This window comes from Petromyzon marinus, unplaced genomic scaffold (assembly GCF_048934315.1).
Source record: "Petromyzon marinus isolate PM22_M1 ecotype Great Lakes invasive population unplaced genomic scaffold, UKy_Petmar_22M1.pri1.0 PM_Scaffold_8, whole genome shotgun sequence".
Lineage (NCBI taxonomy): Eukaryota > Metazoa > Chordata > Hyperoartia > Petromyzontiformes > Petromyzontidae > Petromyzon > Petromyzon marinus.
In genome coordinates this window covers 2,220,607-2,227,997 of record NW_027423688.1, presented here as the reverse complement: position 1 = coordinate 2,227,997, position 7,391 = coordinate 2,220,607, and the positions used below count along the sequence as shown (strand labels likewise).

The window sequence follows — 7,391 nt, the reverse complement described above, 5'->3', positions numbered from 1 at the left end:
AACCACGAGCTCTCGCTCTCCGCTGCTTTTATCCGACTCGGCGCGGCCTGGCTCCGCCCTGGCCGCGCCTCCCTTCTCCAACCCACGAGCGGGTTCCAGTGTCTTCCAGGGAGGGTCTCTGTGATCCTTGCCCCAGTGCCTCCGCCCTGCTGACAAACCCGCATGAGGCTCACTGGCGTGTGTACTCCCCGTCCACCGCAGTTACCGCTGCTGGACAACTATTACTCTACAGTTGTACTGCCCCTCTGTACCGTGCCCCCGAGCCATCAACACGGACTCACAGCATCAACACAGACTCACATGATCAACACAGACTCACAGCATCAACAGACTCACACGATCAACAGACTCACAGCATCAATACGGACTCACACCATCAACACGGAAACAGGGTCAGTGAGCAAGATGGCGGATGAGTGCATACATGATGTGAGTGGTGGTGAGTTCAAGTTAAGCACCCAGTTTTAAATCTCATTTACTCCCACCACCACCACCACCACCCTACATACAACAGTCGGAAGTAAATGCCTACACACCCTACATACAATCGTCAGTAGTAGTGGGGAGAAGAGGGCATCAGTGGGGGCGAGTCATGAAGCGTTGAGAAGCCCTCAGATACTCCATAAAACCCCGAGTTTCATGGAGTATAATTTTCAGCATTACAGTTCCATTTTTTTTACGTTAACAAATGTCTCGCCATATATTACACCGTATAGGTAACTAGATTGGGCGAGGGATGGTATTTTTTGTTGAACAATCAATAAAGCTACGGTGTTGTACTGTGCCCGTATCCGTGTACGGTACTGTGCACTAAAGGAAGAAAAATGGAGCGGCTGAACCTCACTGCCTCCTTACCGGAGGCTGTAAACATCAAGTGACCTGAAAACTGCGATGGGACGTGAAAGACAACATGGAGAGACAAGAGGGCACCACGTGTGTTCTTCCATGGCAGCAGCAGCATCATCGCAGGCAATGAGGTTCAAATGGGCACAGGAACTTTGAGGTGGACCCACGAGTGTTTGAGCCACAGCGGCGTGCAATCGGCGACCTCTATACGCTTGGCGCAATCCGCACCGTCATTTCACGGAGCCCTTGTCCACTCGACGAGTGCGACGACGCCGTCCCACCGTCATTCGGCGCCTCGTGGTGACATCACAACAGCAAAGCGACAGGTGTTGTTTATTCATTTCTTGAGGCAATTCGAGGGCCCGGTTACATTGCGTTGTGATACACGCACACACCGTCAACATATACTACACCGGTTATAAAAAAAAAAGCAGGGGATAGAAAGGTGGGGGAGCGGACCCGACCACAGGTATTGTTTAAAAGACGTCAAGCGGACCGGGGGTTTTAAATGCAAGTCCATGCGGACACCAACATCCGAACGATTGTACCAATAAATCCTGAACCTTCTGGAAGATTTCAGCTCCCGCTGGTTTGGATCAGGGTGATGTTGGGGCAAATTCCATTAATTGGGAAAGGTGGCAATCTTGTGGGAATGTCCTCGCCAGAGAAGAAACTTGTCGCTTCCATGTTTTATTTTCATCCGACGTCCCATTAGTGAGATCCAGAGCGTGACGGACTCATATGGAGTCGGCCTCCTGTAATTTTTCTGGTCTCATTCTCACCACAGGTGAAGGCAGAGCCACACATCAACGTGCCAATGGGGCCACGGTTGAAGTGGTGGGGCCACGGTTGAAGTGGCGGTGGCCACGGGTCATGTGGCCTCTATGTATTTTCCATGTTGAAGGCCGATTGCCCCAAACATTGCCCGTCATATGCAGTGTCACTGAATAACGTGTGAAACATACTGTAGCATATACAAAATTGTATTTTCTTCATACATTAAATACAATAAACACAATAAACATGAAATGCGTATAGGACATTTATAACTCTCTCAATGACCAAACTTGTATTTTATGAACACACTTATACGAGCAAAATATGACAAAAGTGTTCCAGATTTCAGTTTCAATTGAGACCGAAATCCGGAATCATTACCCCCTACTGACAGACTAATAATACCCGCTCGCAGGCCAAGTGCTGATTCACCTTGGGGCCTCGCCTGGTATAGAGGTCGTGGGTTAAATCCCGACGCCTGTATATCTGGAGTTTGCATGTTCTCCCCGTGACCGCGTGGATTTTTCTCTGGGTCCTTCGGTTTTTCCCTCCACATTTAGAAACATGCGTTTAAAAGTATTTGGCTGCTATATATTTCTGCGTGACAAGCCACTTTATAGCGCTTTCATTTGTGGCCCGGTCGTTCCTGAAAGAGAGCTATACAGCTGAGTGGGCCTTACCTGGTAAAATAAAAAGAGATTAGTTTTGTTAGTTTATTTTGTGCCACAGGGGGACAGCTACAGGGGGGGGGGGTGCCCATTAAAATGGTCGAGATGAGATGCAACTTAAGGCGCTTGTGACTTCCCAAAAATATTATTTATGGCAGGTTTTCACATCTAAACATCCCGGGTGGCATTGAAGCCAAGAGCTCCCACCCTAGGTGAGTAGCTACGAGAGCGGTGCTGTGCACGGCGACACGCCACTTTCTCCATCTGCCTGACTTGGTATTTTCTTTTTTGTTACTTAAATAAATGTTAATGTTTCGTTTTGTGTACGCGTGTATGTACACCGTTTGGGGAGCGGTGGTGCAGCAGTTAGCGCACTACGAACTCAGCCATCTGAGTACGTGGTGTGGGGTGTGTATAACATCGCAAAACTGGGGAGGACAAAGGCAGCCAGACGTGGGGCTGGCCACACAACCACTTCTGTGCCATGCCGGCCATCATAGGTGCTACCCGTTAACAGCACTTGCCCCAGCAATCTGTTAACGGCGATACGGAGTACCTTTGTCTTTTTGTGCAATTGTGTGCTTCTGTGTGCGACGCATGCAACGATGTGCATGTTTGTGTTTGATAAATGTACATCCGCAATGTGTGTGTGACGCGTATGATGCGCGTGTGTGACGACGGTTGGAACAGCGATTCACGCACTGCCCTATCCACGCGGCGACCTCTCCTCAACGTCTCGAGCCTCGGCGGAGAGCGCCGCGAGGTTCGACTCCAACTCCGGCTTTCCAGGGACAAACCCCCCCCCAATGCCCCTCCCCCCAAGCCCATGGGGGGGGGGGAAGTCGCTCCCCTCCCTCACTCCACGTTCAGGAACTTCCTCTTCTTCGCCGTGTTCATGTACGGTCGCCAAGGCCACTCCACCTCGGCGGTGGCCGCGTTGTCCAGCGTGCCCAGTTTAATCTCATAGACTGCGCGACACACAAAAGCAAAGATCCCCCCCATGCAGCCTTTAACAGACGGCGTGGGAAAAGCGCTGTTCGTGTGTTAGCATGTAGGAAAGCCAGCACGGCACACCAAGGGGTGGGTGTGGGTGGCCAGCATTACGTCCGATCATCTTTGAATTTACACATCGCATCCGGGGTGGGGGAATGCGAGTCGGGTCACGGTACAGCGAATGCGACCAGAGCAGCGACCCCACCGACTCAAGTTCCGATCCGCTCTACAAGTCACCCGCGGGCCACCTAGCCCGAGGCTAGACTCTTACATTCAGCCCATCATCCTCTCAGGGGTCGATAAAATTTACAACCACTTCGTAGGGAAGTCCACAAGGAATGTGGAATTTCCACCGCCTCTGCAGGGGTGTAAAGTGGAGACGAGTAACAATGTGTCAGGCAGACTTACGCTCCATCTCGAATCACGGTCCCACCTCCTTCAACTCGATGTCCTTGCCGTCGCGCTTGTAGACGTTGTGCCTGTTGGGAGGGGGGAAGGGGGGCACAGAAGTCACGGGAGGGGTCGCGGCAAGTCACACGGACGGCGCTGGACTCTCATTACGTGTCCTCGCAGACGTTTGCCAGTTAGAGGCCAGCGGCCACCCTGTTTAAAACTGCGGATGCATTAGCAAATGAACAACATTACGCGCCTTCAGCTTCAGAGATGGCGTTAAATAAAAACTCTGTGCTGTTGCTCGAAAACTAAAGTAAAACGAAACTATTTTTATTTTACCACTGAGCTATGTAGCTCTTTTTCACATAAAAATGTATAGCAGCAAAATACTCGAAATTCAAGTTTCTAAATGTGTAGGGAAAAACACGGAGGACCCGGAGAAAAATCAAAGTGACCAGGAGGAGAACATGCAAACTCCGAATATACAGGCGGACACACAGCACCTGGCCCAAAAGTCTGCTCACTCTTTCCCATTCCGAGACATCTGCAAGTTGCCGGGTGGTAGGTGTCACGTTCACCGCTGAATCTCGGTACGCGCGAGCGGCTCGACGTTCATTTTATTTATAGAGGCGTAGCGCTGCTGTTTTTAAAAGGCGTTGCCCTCACCGCAGAGAACCGTAGTGACACGACCGGCACTCTATGGAACAAAACTGTGCCACACGCCCTCCCGCATAGTCTTATGGGAGCAAAAGGTATGTCTTCAGGTCAGAAGACGTACTTGAGTTTTTCTTACGGTTCCGTTTCGACGACGTATATGTACATCATGGAAATGAGAAAGGGTTATAGCCTATACGAGGGATCTTTGTGCTTTGGGGATGGGGGAGGAAGATGTGGGTGAGACTGGCACGGTGCCCGCACGCACCCTCTTTCCGAGTCGCGACGTGAAGTTGTGCATCACGAGGTGTTGGAATGCCTCGGACATCATGTCCACGTCCGGATGTCGTGCCGCATCACCACGCTCGAGAGTGTCAAGTACACCCTGGCATCGTACCACGTGTCACATGAACAGCATGCCGGAAAGTTAGACACACCACAGGTGTCACACAGACTGTACTGGAGAGTTAAACAGACTGCCCTTCCATCTGCGGCATCATACCACATCACACCACATACACAGTTAAAACACCACAATTCCATGTCTGCAGCGTCATACTACACACCGCACATCGTACGCACAGCTAAATACACCTCCATCCCCGTCTGTTGCACCGCATCACACACGTCACACCATGCATCACACCGGGGAGCGGGAGCGGAGTGGCTATCTCATTACACTACAAATCCGGTGACCTGACTTTGATTTCCGGTGTGTCCAAGCATCGACAGTGGGGAGACAAAAGGGGCCAGATGCGGTAATGACCACACCACCCACCCCGCCGTGTGCCCTGCCGGCCTTCGTAGGTCGCTCGACAAACAGCATTTGCCCTGACAGCCTGTTAAAGGCTACACGGGGGAGCTTTGTCGACTGCGGTGCGTGCGCGTGCCTGGCATACCGCGGTGCTCATGCAGGACGATGAAGTCGTTGACGGCGTTGGCGCAGCACGCCCACACCAGCGCCTGCAGCTTGTGGCCTCCGTGGTTCATCGGCTGAGCGTTCGGCAGGATCAGCTTCATCTCCTGCGGTGGTGGTGGGAGGGTGGTGGTGGTGTGGTAACATGACAGCAAGCGGTCACACGCCGAGTCCGCTCTTCCCACCGGCGTCCGTCCCGGCCACGCTGATTTCGCCCCCCCCACTTCCCCGCCCCCCCACTGTATCCGACTCGGGTTGTGTTGTTTGTTTTTTCCATTGCGGAAGCCGAGCCGAGCCGTGCCGGTATACGGGGTCGCCAAACCCCGTGTTGGCACAACTGGGATGCACCATTGGAAAAACTTTACTATTTTTATTTTACCAGGTAAGGCCCACTGAGCTATGCAGCTCTTTTCCAGAAGCGACCTGGCCACAAATCATAGCTCAACTAAGTGGCTTATCGCCATGTGGAAATTTATAGCAGCCAAATACTCTTAAACGGACGTTGATTCTAAATGCGGAGGGAAAAACCGGAGGACCTGGAGAGAAATCCACGCGACTCCTCGGAAAGTGGCACGCAACTCCAAATATACAGCAGGCATCAGGGTCAGGATTGAACCTGCGACCTCCTGTATACCAGGTGAGGGAGTTAACATCTCGCCACAGTGGCGCCCCCAATGGTACATCTTTCCGTGACCACCGACCGTGCGTAGTGCTACAGTAGATACATTTTCGATGAATGGAAGGGATCGGTCATCGCGAAAAGGCGGACTGAATCGCGAGGAATGAAGTTGACAAAAGCTGCATGCACCAAACCAAAGTGTCCAACGCTCCACCACTTACGACCCCCCCCCCCCACCACACAGCCTCCACCTTTCATCAACAACCAGATTTCTTCTGGTTAACTCAACGGATGCGAGTTGTCTCACACTGCACAAGCCCGATGATTGGTCGACACGACTCGTGTGAGGTGCAAGGAACTGATTCTAAAGCCGATAGAGAACACGTGTGTGTGTGCGGTAATTTAGCAGTTAGCATGCTGCCCCACAAACCTAGTGACCCGAGGTTTATTTCCGTTCATGGCCAACACCAGTGGCGATTATCTGAACTGGTCCTGGGCCTCCCCTAGATCAACTCAGCCTCAAACGAGTACCTAGTGCGGTGTTTAAACATCATTACCAGAGAGATAAAGGTGGCCAGTTGTGGTGCTAGCCACCTACACCCTCGCAAACAGCACCTGTCCCAAAAACCTGTTAAGGCTATATGGGGGACATCTGTCTTTGCGCGCTTGTACACATGCAATACACGAGGACCCACATTCCTCGTGTGACCCCAAACCCTGTAGCCCCTGTGACCCCGTGCCCGCACCTTGATGAACTGCTTGAGGAGGGAGCTGGGGTCGCGTGAGGTCGTCGCCATGATGTGTGGGTCCTTCACGCCGGCTCAGCGGTACTCGTCATCCATGTGGCTGCTCACTCCTACTGACACGGGGGGGGGGGGGGTGGATAGAAAGAGGTGGTAGATGGGGCAGGGGGGACGGAGAGGGTAGGTTATCATTTGCCATACTTCACCGTGCAGGTGAGTGAAGGTGTGTGTGTGGGTAGATGGATGGAAGGAGCGACCAGGAATGGTTGAGAATATCACTCTGCAGTGATCGCGTTGATTTTGTGTAGCGAGCTGAGCAATAATGAGACCTGGATGAGTCCCAATTGCAAGAGTGGGTGGGTGATATGGCAGGTGAGTGGGTAAATTGAGTAAAATGATGAGTGAGTGAATGAGTGCGTCAGTGCATGTTAAACCTCTTTGTTACAGCACGTAGCCAACCGTGGTAATCGGAAGTGTGACAAACTAACCACAAAAAGTAGTTCTCAAGAAATGAGTTTGTCAATCTAGACGATGATTTAAAAGTGCAAAGCTCCAGTGGCTTCCTAATATTGTAAGGAAGACCGCTCCAGAAGGAAGACTGCTCCAGAAGCACACGTTATGTGGTGACCACGGCCTTCATTTGACATTCCACAAAAATTTACGCCAGCCATCACACACACACGGCCGACTCTTTTTCCACGTTCACGCCACGGGATTTTTCAAAGTCCACTTGGGAAGCAATCGCCGTGCAGTATTTACGGTCAACGCAACTGCGGCATTAA

At 51.8% G+C, this 7,391-nt stretch overlaps 1 long non-coding RNA gene across 1 annotated transcript; it reads right to left on the bottom strand.

The window, feature by feature from the left end:
* Window positions 1-1,162: 1,162 nt before the first annotated feature.
* Window positions 1,163-7,099, bottom strand: LOC142923863 (uncharacterized). The gene is made up of 5 exons (XR_012940907.1): window positions 6,613-7,099; window positions 5,231-5,354; window positions 4,600-4,716; window positions 3,693-3,763; window positions 1,163-3,259 (listed from the first exon to the last, which is right to left on the bottom strand). It is a non-coding gene; the product is annotated as an uncharacterized LOC142923863 (long non-coding RNA).
* Window positions 7,100-7,391: the final 292 nt, after the last annotated feature.